Source organism: Neofelis nebulosa, chromosome 10, assembly GCF_028018385.1.
Source record: "Neofelis nebulosa isolate mNeoNeb1 chromosome 10, mNeoNeb1.pri, whole genome shotgun sequence".
Lineage (NCBI taxonomy): Eukaryota > Metazoa > Chordata > Mammalia > Carnivora > Felidae > Neofelis > Neofelis nebulosa.
Genome location: NC_080791.1, coordinates 114,512,287 through 114,527,151, shown reverse-complemented (window position 1 = coordinate 114,527,151; position 14,865 = coordinate 114,512,287). Strand labels below are relative to the sequence as shown.

The following is a 14,865-nucleotide window of genomic DNA, read 5'->3' as shown; positions in this document are numbered from 1 at the left end:
AGGTGCCGGGGCGCCCGGGGCTTGTGCAGGGGCGCGATGCCCGAGGCACCGGAGCCAGCTGGGGCCACGTCGGGGGGCGGGGGCGGCTGCCGCTAAGACCGCGGAGCAAGAAGACGGGGCCGGGTCGCGGGCGACTCGGGCGAGCCGCCGTCCTCCGCCGTTGTGGCGGTGACAGTGGCCGACGGCCCGCGGGGACCCCCCGCCTGGCACGGCTGCCTCTCCCCCCCCCCCCCCCCCCCCCCCCGCCCTGCGAAGGAGGGCCGGCGGGGACGGCGGGGTGGCCGCATGGGGCCCAGGGGCTGCCGGCTGGGGTCGCCCCGCTCCCGCTCCCGCTCCCGCGCCTAGGCTGAGCCAGGGGCCGGAGGCTTCTGGAGAGGGGGGCGCACCCTGCCTGCCGAGGCCAGGACCCCGGAGGGGAGGCCCGAGGCCGCCCGGTTTCGCTGCTTCGCCCTAACCGCGTTGTCCCCGCGCCCACACTGCTGAGAGGGGGGGGAAGGCGCGCTCTGCGACCGCAACGCCCCTGCGTCCTGTGCAACCCTGGCCACCGACTACCCCTGAAGTAGGGAGGAGACAGATGGCAGAAGAGGAGAGTCGCCGAGTCCGTCATATCTCGGAAAGGAAGGACACGCAGCCCCCCGCCAGGGACCTCATCTCTGCGACCCGACGGAGGCCGTGGCCCACTCTCACGACCCTGCCCTCCGCCAGCCCCTCGTCAGGCTGCACCTCCACCTGGTGCGGCGACCTAGACCGCCATCCCCGAGGACTCCGAGCTCCCGCTGACCCCACGGGCCTCGGGCCACCGCCGTCTTCGCCGACCGGCTCCCCCGGGCATGGGAGTCCTGGGAGGGGCTGCGGTCACATCCGTCTTCCTTCCCACCCCCGCCGTGTACCGGCCGTCCTACGTCCCCTCGTCCCTCGGTAGTCGGAAAGTCAGACCCCAGCTCTTCCTCGAACCCGCCGGGTGACTTGGACACGTTGCTTAATGTCCCCGTGACTCAGCGTCTTTGCTGGAGAAATGGGAGTAACCCTTGCCAGATGTGTCATAGGAAACTTCGAGAGCTCACCGGTGCAGGCTGGAGGTGCGGAAGCGGGCAGGTGTGACCGGGCCTATGGGGAGTGTGGCCTACCTGCTCCTGGCAATTTACCTGGGCTCAAGGTCAATCCCCTTTCCCTTGATGATGGCGCATGGCTAGGCACACCCCACTTTACGGCCCGTGTCACCCAGTCCCTAATGGGCAGCTCAGATCGCATGGTCGTGTGGCACCCCCCCGTCTGATGTACAGTTTGAATTGTGCCCGGTGGCAAGCCAAAACTTGCATCTCAAAGAATCGCCATTTATTTTTTCAGGTGACATGGCTTTGCTCCAAAACCCGGGACCCCCCCCCCCCCCATCTCTCTCTTCCATTAGTGCTTGCCAGGACCAGGAGGCAGAGGAGCAGGACAGAATGGGGTTCCCGCTTCCGCTCTGGGACCCCCACAGCAGTCCCGAACTTCTTGCCTCTGGACTCCTTTTAACGGAAAACACTCTTGATTACGTCACTGTTCTTCCCTGTTGCCGTTACTTGAAGTAAAAGGCAATTACCTAATTGATACCCGCGTCCGGATGTCTGTCTTCTTCCTGTCGTTACGGTGATCAAGGCGTAAAGATTTGTCCTCCACTTTGCAGGGGATATCTTGACATTCCCAGACCACTGAACTCCCGAAATTTCACCAAGTCCTGGGCTCCACGGCCTATTGGCATGAAGCTATCATCCGGTGGAATGGTGTGAGACCCTGAGGCGTGCCGAGACGGTCAGAATCTGTGTGGACCAAACTGGGATGGAAAACAGGAGACGATCTGACCCCGCGGCATGAAGGCAGGGGCACACTGCTGGTCTGGCCACAGGACAGCGCACTGCTCTGAGGCGGGGCGCGTCGCGTCCGTGAGACCCGTAGCTGCGTAACAAATGTGCCGACCTGCTCCAGGAAGGACACCACATCTCGAAGGACAGCCGCGGTTGGAGTCGTGTCTTTTAAACTTGCAAGCACACTGTCAGTCACCGACGCCCCTCCACCTCCTGCGCAGGCGGGGGGGAGGATGAGAATGACAGGAACCTCGCCGTCTGTGTCCTTCAGGTCTTGGGCGGTGGCATGTCCGTCTGTGACTTCTCTGGCCACAAAGCCCGGCTTGTGGTCTGTTTAAGCAGGAGGTGGACCTGTAGTATTTTCTTTTCTTTTCTTTTCTTTTTTGTGTGTATTTATTTTTGAGAGAGAGAGAGAGAGACAGCGTGAACAGAGGAGGGGCAGAGAGAGAGGGAGACACAGAATCAGAAGCAGGCTCCAGGCTCCCGGTTGTCAGCACAGAGCCCGACGCGGGGCTGGAATCCACGAACTGCGAGATCGTGACCTGAGCTGAAGCTGGACGCTTAACCGACTGAGCCACCCAGGCACCCCGGACTTGTAGGATTTTCAATCCGTTCTTCCTTCTTTCCATTCATTCCTTCATTCATTTGGCAAATAAGTACTGAGTGCCAAGTATATGCCGGGCACTCGTAAGGTGCTCAGAATACGGTGGGCAGACAGAGTAGACAAGAATCTACCCCCATGGAGCTTACAGGCTATTGAGAGCCGACAGTCAATGGGAAAAAATGAGACATATAATACATCAGACACAATAACACCAATGATAGGGACAAAGAATGCTGGGTGTCCCCTGCCCCCACGACCACAGGATGGGACCTTCCCTGTAAAGAGAGTAATTGCAGATTAAATTAGTTCGGATGAGGACACAGAGACGAGGGTGGGCACCTAATCCAGCATGACAGGTGTCCTTATAAAAAGGGACGAAGTGGGAGCAGAGGGTTAGGAAGGCAGCGTGAGGACACAGGGGAGGACGAGCCGGGGGTAGCCTGGGCCAGATCCTCGTTCACAGCCTCGGGAGGAACCAGCCCTGCCCGCCCGAAAGACTCGGGGGCTCTGATTTCCAGAACTGTGGGACAATGAATTTCTGTCGTGTTAAGCCACCCAGTTTGTGTTCCTTTCTTACTAATACAGGCTCCAGTCCACAACCTCACCTTTTCCACCAGGCACCCGCCTTCTGCCCAGATTCCAAGGGGCTGTGCCAGCTGGGAGCTCCTGGGCCGGGAGGCGGGGCTTGGTTTGCCCAATTCTGCTTTGCTCTAGACGGGGACCAGCAGGAACTCCCCCCAGGGAAATGGTCCTGTTGTGGGTGGAGGCTGACACCTGTAGCAGAAGCGTGAATGCGCGGCCTAGTCTCAGAGGAAAGCGGGGTCTCTGCTCAACGGCTGACCCGGGGCCCTCCCTCCTCTTTCACTGCCTCTGTCTGGACTGACCCTGTCTGTCCCTCGGGCTCACTCACTGCCCTCCACCGGGCCCCTGCCCACAGCCTGGGTCGGTCCAGGGCACCCCCTCCCTGTGCTTGGCCGCCCCGCCACGAGGCCTTGGCACGGGGCGCGCCTCGTGACACACATTCTCCTCCACTCTGGAGGCCGGAGAACAATGGCTCCCTCTTGCCTCCTGAGCGGGTTCCTGTGCTGGGTACAGTCCCAAGTAAGGCTGAGGGTGCGCGCCGGCAGTGGAGGAGCAGCGGGGGCCGGGGCAGGGGGTGGCAGGCTGGGTGCGGCAGCCCCTTCCGTTCCCACCACCCCAGAGGGTCAGCGTTTGCTTGTCTGAGAAGCTGGCCTGGGGTGGCGGGGGGACACTTTGGGAAGGGGTACTCAGGAAATCAGTCCCATGAGAGCTTCCGTGGTGGGTGGCCGCTGTGTCTTTCCTGCGGCATCAACCCTCCTAAGCCCTCAGCAAACACCGAGACGCCCTCCTGCAGACCCACAGCGGGCCAGCTTTGCCCTCCCTGTACGTGCTCCTTCACTTAAACCCCACGGCGTCTGGGCGGTGGTCGTCAGGCAGGAGACTGAGGCTCCTCGAGGGGCGGGGACCGGCCCAAGGGGGATGGGATCCCAGAACCTTCTGCTCCCAAGCCCCCCATCTTCCCACTGTGCCCTGCTTCCCAGCGGGGCTCTCCTCCCTGGGTGTTGGGCGACAGTGGCTTCAGCGCCCTCCCCCTGCAGAAAGCAGGAAACCCCTTGGTGGTGCACTTGGCTTAGGTGCTGAGGGAGAGGACTTGGGGCCCGTGGGGCAGCCAGGGCTCAGGGCCAAGGTAGCGATAGGGACACCAATAACCGATATCGCCTGGGATCGCTTCCGGGGTGCTCGCCACCAGCCAGGCACCAGGCTTATGCTCCGTGTACCCTGCCGCTACCCCCCCAGGCGGGGGTCCTCAGGGATCTCTCTTACAGGTGTGGCTCAGCACACTGGCCCAGGTTACACCCTGGGACGCCTGAGGGCTGGGTCTGTCCCCCTCCCCCCTCCCCCCTGGCATTCCCAGGTCTCCTTCCTCCTCCTCATCCATCCTGGAACGTGCAGGTGACTGCAACGCCCCTGCTCACAGCTTCGGCCAGCCGGCACCCACGGAGAACCAGCGCCAGCCGGTGCCTCCGCTCCCAGAATCCACCTTGCTTATTCATCTGAGGGCATCCGGCACCTAAAGAAGGGTGGGACCTTTCGAATGAAGGACTTCTCGTGTTTTCTTCACCGTCTGAAGTCTCATCGTTAAGCTTGAGTTCGGATGATGTGCCAGCCACCCCCTCCCCCCAGGATACTGGCTGTCACTTTGGGACTTCTGGGTGGAGATCCAACCTTTAGGAAAAAAACAAATTTGGATTTTGGTGGGAGGCTGTGTCAGTTTCCTATGGCTGCTGTAATAAACGGCCACAGACTGGGTGGCTTAAAACCATGGGAGTGCATGGCTCCACAGTCCTGGGGCCCGGGAGTTGGAATAGAGGTGGCAGCAGGATCTTCCTTGCATGTCTGGTGACTGCCAGCACTCCCTGGCTTGTGGACCGCTCGCTCCTCTCTCTGCCGCCCTCTCCACACCGCCTTCCCCCTGCGTGGGTTCTGTGTCTGAGTCCAAACTTTCCTCTTTGCATATGGACACCGGCCATCGGGTCAGGGCCACCCTAATGACCGCGTCTTATCTTGCAAAGACCCTATTTCCAAATAAGGTCGTATTCAAAGGGTCCGGGGGTTGGGACACCCACATGCCTCTTCTGGGGCACACAGTTCAGCCCGTAACAGGAGTGGTTCCTTAGTCACATATGACATGCTTGCCCTGGGATCTAGATGGGACTCTGGAAGTCCCCAAAGACTTATAGATTTGCCAAGTGTCATTAATCTAGATGTGACTTGTCATTAACCAAACACCAATTTCTGAGGTGACAGGCAAGCTTCTTTTTTAAGGAATGAATCATTAAGGCGGGACTTGGAACTTTCCCCACCCAAATGGTGAATCACTTGAATTCCACTCGCTTGAATCTCCCGCCGGGATTTTCTTTAATTTTTTTTTAATGTTTATTTATTTTTGAGACAGAGAGAGACAGAGCATGAGCGGAGGAGGGACAGAGAGAGAGGGAGACACAGAATCCGAAGCAGCTCCAGGCTCCGAGCCGTCAGCACAGAGCCCGACGCGGGGCTCGAAATCACGAGCTGTGAGATCATGACCTGAGCTGAAGTCGGCTGCTTAACCGCTTAACCGACTGAGCCACCCAGGTGCCCCACCTGTTGGGATTTTCAAAGGCGCTGCTAACCTCGGCTCTCCCTGGACCTTCACTCCTAGAAGAACTCCCTCTTCCTGGACCCTCTGCGGCAGAAGACTAAGCACGGAAAACGTGTCCTGCCTTCACAGGCCTGAATATCGGGTGGATTTTCTCCCGCAGACGGGGACGTTTTCCATTTTATTGTTTGTTCTGCCGTCCAGCTCAGGACGGCAAGAAATGACCTCAAGAAGGTAAGTTTCTCCTGGCTCCCCTGTCCCATCAGCAAAGGCCCCCAAGATCCAGATGATCTCCCACTGGTTATTGCTGCCAAGGACCCCAGGCCGAGCCTCGCCAGGTCTCCCAGTTTTTCAAAAGAAGGCGAATCTGCAGGTGTTTTTGCCTGTCCGACTTGTCCCAGCGCTGGTCTTCAGCCTTCCCCCAGCGCTGGCCCGGAGGTCCCAGCAGGTCCTGCCCCTGCCCCGCCTTGGCCTTTGGAGAGGTCCCCATCCGGCCCCACCTCCTGGGGTCCCCCCCCCTCGCCCCTGCCAGAGGCCAGGGTGGGGCGAAGTGCTTGGAGGAAGCCCCATCTTCCTCTATTTCCAGGAAAGGGGAGGAGGCATCCAGGGGCTGGGGGTGCCCTGACCCCAGCAGGATCTTCTCCAGCCACCAGAGCAGGCTCAAGAGGGGCCGGGGTTGGAAGACAGGGCCCAGGGGAGCCCCCGCAAGAGGAGGCGGCAAGAGTGGAAGGGTGGCACGATTTCCCAGGCCAAGCCGTGACCCACTGTCCCAATGCCTGGTAGGAAGTGTCACCCCCCCACGCACACCATCATGCCTATTCTCTCTCAGCATCCTCAGCCATCCTCAGAACTGTCTTTCCAGATACAGGTGAGGCCTTCTGCCAGCTCCCGCCCCCATCTCACGTGGACAGAGTACCTGGCAGGCAGCAGGTGGAGACCACTCAGGTTGCCCCTTGAGGACCCAACCCCACAGGGTCACCTGCAGGCCATACCTGGGAGAAGGGAGGTCTCTGGCCTGCTGGGTTAGGAACTGCCCTTTGGTCTGTGCCCGCCACCCAGCCCGCCACCTCTACCCAGTGGGAGAACTGCCACTCCTTCCTGGATCTGCGGTGCCAGCCTCCCAGCAACCCTTCTGAGGTGTCGGCCTGGTCGGCTCTCTTCACCCTCAGGGGCGGACCCAGCCCCATTCTTCTCCCCACACTAACCCCGCCTTGTAGCCCAAAGAGCACCTGACCCAGGGTCGATGCCTGGTCAATAAATGACCTGCGTGGCCCGAACCAGTATGCTCTGTCACATTATAGAACTTTGCACATGCTGTTCCATCTCTCTGCAATGCCCTTCCTTCTAGAGAACTCCTGCTCATCCCTCAAGGCCTCTGTCAGATGCCCCTTTCTCCAGGCACTACTTCCTTCAAGTGGCGGCATCTTTGCACGTTCCCTGTCACAGGAACCGTGGATTCACTGTGGTGGCATGCCACATGGCCCCTGCCACTCATCTGCCATTGTATGAGGGCAGGGGTGGGGGGACTTGGGGGGCTGAAGGGTCTCTTTTATGCAGTGGCCCAGTACTTGTTAGCAAACCCAAAAAAATGCACACAAGGTGGGAGCGGAAAAGTAAGGCAGCGAAATCTCTCCCTGCCCCCACTCCCATCTCGTGGGCTGACACGGAGGCCCGGCGAGGGGGCACTTGCCCGGGGTGGCTCCGTGAAGAGTTGGTGGAGCCAGGCCGGACATGGATTCTCACTCACGGTCGGGAGGAGGCCACCAGCTCTGCTCCCACTGCCTTTCCCACTGGGGCCCCTGGGGCCCATGGGACGGGCTGGGCGCTGGCCGGCCAGCTGAGTTCTTCAGGAGGCCTGGGGCCGATGCGGACTCCACTGGCAGCAGCCAAGAGCTAGGAGCCGGGCCCGGTGTGGCAGAGGCCATCCTGGTGGGAGCCTTGTGCCCCGGGAGGCCTGGGCGGGGGGGGGGGGGGGCGGAAATGGGTGCCTTGGAGGGAGCTGGAACAGCAGGGTGCTAGCTCTGTCCCCAGTTTGGGCTGCAGCTTGGCCACTGCGGGGATGGCTGGGCCTCCTGCTCAAAGACCTCAGTGGGGCCTTAAAAAGCCGCCCTCAGCCCCTCTCCGGTTGGGGCTTCCTCCCGAGGGGGAGGAAGAGGGTGAACAAGGTGACAGGGACCACAGAGGTCTCACTGCCTCTCACCCACCCCTTTCAGGGGTTCCCACGCGACCGCTCCCTAACCCCTCCCTTACTGGGTGGCTTTGGGCTCCAACCAGCCGGAAGAATGTGCAGGTGCCTGAGGCCAGGGGTAGGGGCCACTCCACTCCCAAGGCTCCTCCCCCTCATCATCTATTCCATAGCCTTCCCAAGCTCCAGTCCAAGGGTTGGTTGGGGCAGGGCAGGCTGAGGGTCCCTAGATGATGGCCCTGGGCAAGTGGTAGTGGAAGGATCAGGCCTGGGAGGGAGCCAAGAGATGGCCTTCCTCCTGGCCTGCCATTAACCAGCTCGGGTTCACCCCTCATCCCCTCCATCAGATGGGTGAGAACCACTAGATTAGGGTCCCAATGCTAGATCCCCCCATCAATTAGCACAGCAAACTCCCTGGAGGAACTTTGGCAACACAGATGCCTGCCCCCCCCGTTAGAGTCTGACTTTGGGGGTCAGGGTGGGGCCCAGGGATCGGCATGCAAAGATGCTGCCAGGTGACCCTGAAAGATGTCCGGGTGAGAAGCCCTGAGCCACATGGCCCCTGATGGCTTTTCCTGATCAACGTCTCTCCTGCTCTGGTCTGCAAAGTCACCAGTCAGCCCTGGAGGCCGCTCTGCAGACCCGCTGCTACAGAGCCTTGTGCCCAGGGCAGGCTGCTGGGCAGGGCCGCGCGAGAGGGCTGAGTGGCTTCCCCCTGGAGGTCCTGAAGTGCACGTGGGTAACTCCCTCCTTCCACTGATCCTTGTTATAAGCTGGTTTGTGTCCCTCCCACAAAAGATATGTGTGAGCCTGACCCCCAGCACCCCAGAATGTGAACTGACTGGGAACTAGGGTCTTTACAGATGAAATTAGTTAAGATAAGATTACAGTGCATCCTAATCTCATGACTGGTGTCCTTACAAAAAGGGGACATTTGGACATAGACATAGGGAGAATCCCATGGAGAGTGGGGGCAGAGTTGGGGACTCTCAGTTTTAGGCTCTGCTGGACAGTGGGGGACAGAGGCAAGCCCCCAGCAGAGGGGGACACTGTGTGTCCCCTCACCAAGGAGGGGACCCTAGCAAGGCCACGCATCTAGGACCGGGTGAGGCCGCTGAGGGCATGGAATATGCCTGCAGACCAGGGGAGGGGCACCTTCTAGGAAGAGAAAAGGAGGGTGCTTTGTAGACAGCCCTGGAGGATGGGTGGGTGGGGGTGGCGGCAGATGGAACCATCCAGTGAGAGGTGCAGAGGTTGGGGGGTGGGGGGCAGAGGCAGGTAAGAGTCAAGAACAATAACCAGTACTGCTTACTAGAGCTGCAGGGGTGAGGGCTGGGGCAGGGAAGAGAGTTGGAGGTGTTGAGATCCAGCCCGTGTTGGCATTTCCCGGTCTGAAGGTCGAGGATGAAATCTGACTGGTGATACAGCTGGGGCAGTCGACTGCACGAGTGTCCCGGGAGCCACGGGTGTGGCTGACCTTCCTGTGGGGCCCGGAGCCCCAGAGCGGCTCAAGGGCAGTTGAGGCTGGGACGAGGCGAGGCCCTCAGAAGAGGGGCGGGTGGGAGCCTCGGGGCTCAAGGCCGCTGGAGACCCAACCTCCCCCCCCCCCCCCCCCAGGTGGGATGTGCACAGGCTGGGGGCTACTCGGCTGGCAACCCGGACGCCCCCTCTTGGCGCGCGCGGGCAGCAGATGGCGCTGCCGGGCTGCCGTCGGCCCTCGCGGCTCCGGGAGCGCGAGGAGGGTGGCCCGCGGGGCCAGATCCGAGCCCGAGGCCCAGAGGAACGCACGCTGCGACCCCGGGTCTGAAAGGCACCCTCTGGGGGGACGCTCGCCGCCCTGCCCAGCAGGTGTTCGGCCACCCGGGGCCAGGACTGGAGCGCGGGGTGGGGGCGCGCGGGCCTCGGGCTCCCACGCCGAGCAGGTGCTCTGCGCGCCAGCCCTGCGCTCTTAGCGGGCCGACGAGGGCGCGCGGAGGCGGAGGCGGGGGCGGGGGGGGGGGGGAGCCCTGGGAGCACCCGCGCGGCGCTTTGAGGATGAAGGGCGCCGCGGCCGGCCTGGCGGGCGGGCGTCCAGGAGTGGGCGCGGCCCTTCCCGGCGTGAGCTCATCGCGGGCGGCGCGGCGCCCCCACCGCGCACAACCTCTCGACCCTCGGAGCCCGGGGCTGCGGGGGGCAGTGCGGGCGCGGGGAGGGGGGCGGGGTGGGATCGGGCCTCTAGGGAGGAGGACCCGGGGGCCGGAGTGCGGTGGGGGCGCCCCCGGGGGAGCCCAGGACCAGAGGCCGGCTGCTCCCGCGCCAGCTGCCAGGCCCCGAGCGGCCCTTCACCTGGGCTGACGTCACCGTTCATCCCAGCGGCCCCGCCCGCGCCGCCGGGGCCGCTCCCGTCCTCCCCCCTGGCGGAGCGGCTGCCCCCTTCTCCAACTGGGTCCTCGGCTTCGGGGAGGGTGGGGCAGCCAACCACCTGCCGGGAGAGGTGAGGGCCGAGCGCCGCCTCCCCCACCCCAGCCTGCCCCTCCTGCAGCTTCCCGTTAGGGCCCACTTGTGGAGAAGGGCCTGATCTGCTGCGCCTGCGACGTCCCCTCGTTCTTTATCAGCCCTAACGCCTGCCACCCGGCCACCAGCCTGCCCACGCTCCTCCCCAAGGCTGACCACCAACAGATCGGGAGCAGAGAGGGGCGGGCGCGTGGCGGGGGGTGTCCTGGGGCAGGAACCTGGGCAGAGATCACGGGGAGGGGCGGGAGTGCAGAGAGCAGGCCCTGGGTTTCTCCCTTCCACCTCTGGGCCTCACTGTGGGGGTTCAGCCCTGCAGGCCTGTGGTTCCCCGTCTTGGAATAAGTCCCCAGACCCCCCAAATAAACAGGTGGAAGAGAGAAAAGATCCCCGCTCGGCATCAGCCCAGCGTGGCCTTGGACAGGTCCTCCTGCCTCTGAGCCCAGAGCACGTTGGGGCTCCACGTTGCAAGCACGGGACGCCTAGTGGAGCCCCCTCCTGGGCAGACTAGTTCAGTCCCTGGGAGCTGTGTGAGGGGTGCTGGAAGGGGCTCCTGGGTCAGGGGCTAAACTGGGGAGGGGGCAGAGGAAGGAGGGGCACGGATTCCCGTCCCGTGAGGCATCAAGAGGGTCCAATTCTCCACCTGGGACAGGCAGCGGGGGCTGTGGCCCTCGGTCGCCACCCCCGCCCTGGGCCGGCAGGGTTCTTGACTCCACCCTTCTTCCCCAGCTGCTTCTGTGCGCGAACACCCCCTTAGACAGGCTGGGTGGGGGTGGGGCGCTCTAGGACCCGGCTTTGTCTTCCTCCTCCTGGCTTCGGGCGCTCTGGCCTTTTCTCCCCTCCACCGGCTCCAAGAGTCCGGCCCCCTCCCCCTTCTCTTCCCCCACTTCTATTTCAAGCTCTCCTTGGCTATTTATAGCTACGTCCGCCAATTGCGTCAGGCTGAGTCTGGCTCCCGCCGGCCCCAAGCCAAGGGCGCCACCACCCCCGCCTGGGCAGCTACCTGGCCTGCTGGGCCCCGGGCTGCCCCAGGTGTGCGTGAGTGCCCTGGGGTGTGGCGGATCCCACCTTGGGCGCGGCATCACCCGAAGCAGGCTTGGGGGAGACAGCCCCTTCATTCGAGATGGGGGCAGGGGTGGTGGCGGCAAGGGGGCAACTTTCCCTTGGGTCCTCAGAACTACCCCTCTGGGCTGCCTTGAGGAAAGGCCTCTGCCGCTCTGGTTTCACCTTTGGTGTTTGCAAAGAAAAGGGGTGCAGCCTCCCACCGGGCTGCACAGGGCAGCCCCCGTGGCCTCTGTCTCTTCCCTCCGGAATGAAGGCCCCTCATCCGAACGCCAGTGTGTTCTAGTCCCGACCGATTTACGGGGGTCCCGCGCCGCCCACCGCTCTTCTTCCTGAGGCCCCGCCCCCCAGCCCTTCCCTTCCCCTGGTGCTCCCCAGGAACATGGTCCTTGGAAGATTTGCTCGGTTTGGAAAGGCTAGAGGGGCTCTCCAGGCACCTGCCCGGTTAGAAAAGGCCTGCTCCTGGCATCACCCTGCCCTGTGGCCTGTGTGTGTTCTGGCAATGGGGCACTGTCCTTCCCCAGCCCACCAAGGCTTCCTCAGGTTCTGGGCACTGGCCCCTGCATCTCAGCCTGGTGCCCTCCTGCCTGCCTGCCTCGGGTCTGTCCTCTGGGGAACCACTCCCGTCCCCTTGCCTTCATCAAGCTATCGGCACCCTTGTCAAAGCCTGGCCACTCCTTCAGAGATGACCTTCTATCTGGAGACACCCCCAACCCCAGGGCCGGGAGGAGGCCCTGGGACTGTCTTGTCAGCCTAGCCACCGCCCCCCCCCCAACCGAAGGCTGAGATTACTCTGGGGGGTTGGCTGAAGGAGCCCCTCCACGGAGGGAGAACTGTTTCCCGAGTGCTCATGCTAGGTGCACAAGACATGCCCTGTGAAGTTCCACTGGCAGTCGGCCTGTCTGTCCAGCACCCCTTTCTGGAGAATGGGACACCCAACTGCCAGTTTCCATTTTTTTAAGAGTTTATTTATTTTGAGAGAGACAGAAAGATTGATTGGGAGGGGGCAGAGAGAGACGGGGGAGAGAGAGAGAGAGAGAGAGAGAGAGAGAGAGAGAATCCCAAGCAGGCTCTGAACCACAGAGCTGGATGCGGGGCTTGAACTCACAACCGTGAGATCATGACCCGAGCTGAAGTCAGACGCTTAACCGACTGAATCATCCAGGCACCCCTGACAGTTTCCATTTTTTCTGACCCTTGGAGGCCCCATGGCTTCTCAGGAAGGACCACTTTTCTGGAGAACAGGTCAACCTCCCAACACCCCCTCCCACCGGTATTCTGAGCCTCGCACTGCACCTCCCATTGGACCCATTGGCCAGAGGCAGTCAGCTTCCGCCCCGCTGAAGCATGCAGCCCCACCCCCACCCTTTCTCTGTGGTCTGGCTGCATTGTCCCCTCTACACATGGCTCCAAATCCAACCTGGCTTTCAGAGGCCAGCCCCCCACCTTCCTGAGAACCAGTGGCTTCAAGTTTCCCCTCCTCTAAGCCCCTCAGGTCCGAACCTCAGAAGCAGGGTCTGAGCTGGAAGGGGCCTGAGGGGCCACTGAGGCTGGCCCCATTCAGGACACCTCCAGGGACTGCTAGCTGGGATGAGTGGCACCCAGAGATCAGGAAACAGCCTACCCCAACTCTGTCCCAACTCTGGGGGACGTCAGAATGTCAGTTCCCTTTGCTAAAACACAAAATTCGACTGGATAAATTTGAAGGTGGAATCAGCTTTATACAAAGATTCACGAATTGGGCAACACCCCACCTAGCAGGTAGAAAGAAGCTCTGAGGAGTTGTATAGAATGGAAGGTTTTTCTGGGCAGAAGGGCTGGAGGGGACAAGGAGGTTGAACGAGTGGATTGTTTCAGGAAGGGAGGGGTCTGATCCGGCAGATGACCTCACTGGTGCTGACCAGGAAATTCCAGACTGAGTTCACTCCTGGGAGGGGCTGAAAGTGCAGTTGGGTTAGATGTTAAGTCTTGTTTGCCGGTTGGGAGCTTAGCACAGGTGACTCCATTTTGGGCCGGTTGTCTCTCTTCTGACACCTCCTTGGGCCTCGGGGAGGGTTGAACTGGGTCTATACAGTAGTCTCCGGCTCTGAGCTGTGGGTTTTACACTGGACACTTACTGCCCATCTTCTATAAGCAAGGACTAGGAGCCTGCATACAATCTGGCGGTAGAATGAAGGTTAGCACCCAGCTCTAATATCAGGTAGACCAGCAGAAGTGCACCATGTCATGTTACTACTCACCTACCTTCTTGGGGCGCCTGGGTGGCTTGGTCGGTTAAGCGTCTGACTTCAGCTCAGGTCATGATCTCACACTACTCACCTACCTTCTTTCCCTCCTTCTTGCTGCCTCCCGTTTACCCATCCACCAACCTGCTGTCCACCCATCCGTCTTCCCTTTTACCCATCCATCCGTACATCTACACACTCATCTATCCAACCACCCATATACCCCTATTCACCCATCTGCCCAACCATTTAACCCACCCACCCATCCACCCCTGTAGCATAAGTGCCCGATGAGTAGCTTTTCTGATTGTTAATCTAAGTGCCTGGCATTAAGCCTTTCACTGCCGAGGCAGTCACTTCAGAGACACCCATCTCACATAAGCACGTTGCCAGCTACCCAACTCGATAAAGAGCCAGAGCCAGGCCGCCCCACCCGTGAAGTTCCCTCTAGAAAGCCCCGGGTGACCTTGATAACTGACCACTCCAGAAACCCCAGCCGCCACTCTCAACCCCAAAAAGTATGAGACGCTGCCTCCCTCTCTCCCCGTGACCTTGCCGTGTGGCCCCAGGTGTGTGTGTGCACCTGCCAGGACCTGTGAGCAGTAAGTGTCCCTCCAAGTGCCCCTATGGCTGCTGCTGAGGTGTGTCCTGTGGTCATTGTAGGGACTGGCAGGGCCGGTGTGGCCACAACCCTGGCCCCGTGGGGGCCACCAAGCAGTGCGGGCCAGGTGAGGGCCCCGGGTACCCCCGGCCGAAAGCATCACAACCCACAGGCCCAGACCCACACAAGTCTGGGCCTTTACTGACCAGTCAACTCACCCACCCAAGACCCATCAAGAGCCTGAAGCTCTTGACCTAGGGAGGCAGGGGAGCAAGAGGCAGAAGCCGGCAGGACGCCCAGTGTTTACAGAAGACCCCTTGTGATGGGCACCGGGCCGTGTGGCCAGGAGCAGGTGGAGGCCAGCCCACCAGTGTTCCGGTCTGGCCTCACTACCTGCTTGGTTCAGCTCTTGGGCAGGTTGACCTCCCCTTGCCTGGTCAACTTGGCCAAAGGCGTCCCCCACCCCGCTTGAATTCTTATGCACCCCGCCCCCCCCCCCCAGTGTCCTCTGGCCTTCTGTGCCCCAGCCGGCCAGCCTGGGAGAGGCCCCATCACCCTGCCTCCTGTACCTGCAGGTGCTCTCCTGCCTTAGGGAGAGTGGGAGAGACCACGTGGTGCTTGAGACAGCTTTCTTCCAGTCCTGGTTTTATTGACTCCAAGGGGCTGCCAGACTTATAAATAGATGTTCTTGAGC

The 14,865-nt window shown here is 61.4% G+C and overlaps 1 long non-coding RNA gene across 1 annotated transcript; it reads left to right on the top strand.

The window, feature by feature from the left end:
* Positions 1-235: 235 nt before the first annotated feature.
* On the top strand, positions 236-1,590 carry LOC131488348 (uncharacterized). Its single transcript, XR_009250171.1, has 2 exons — positions 236-1,156; positions 1,348-1,590. It is a non-coding gene; the product is annotated as an uncharacterized LOC131488348 (long non-coding RNA).
* Positions 1,591-14,865: the final 13,275 nt, after the last annotated feature.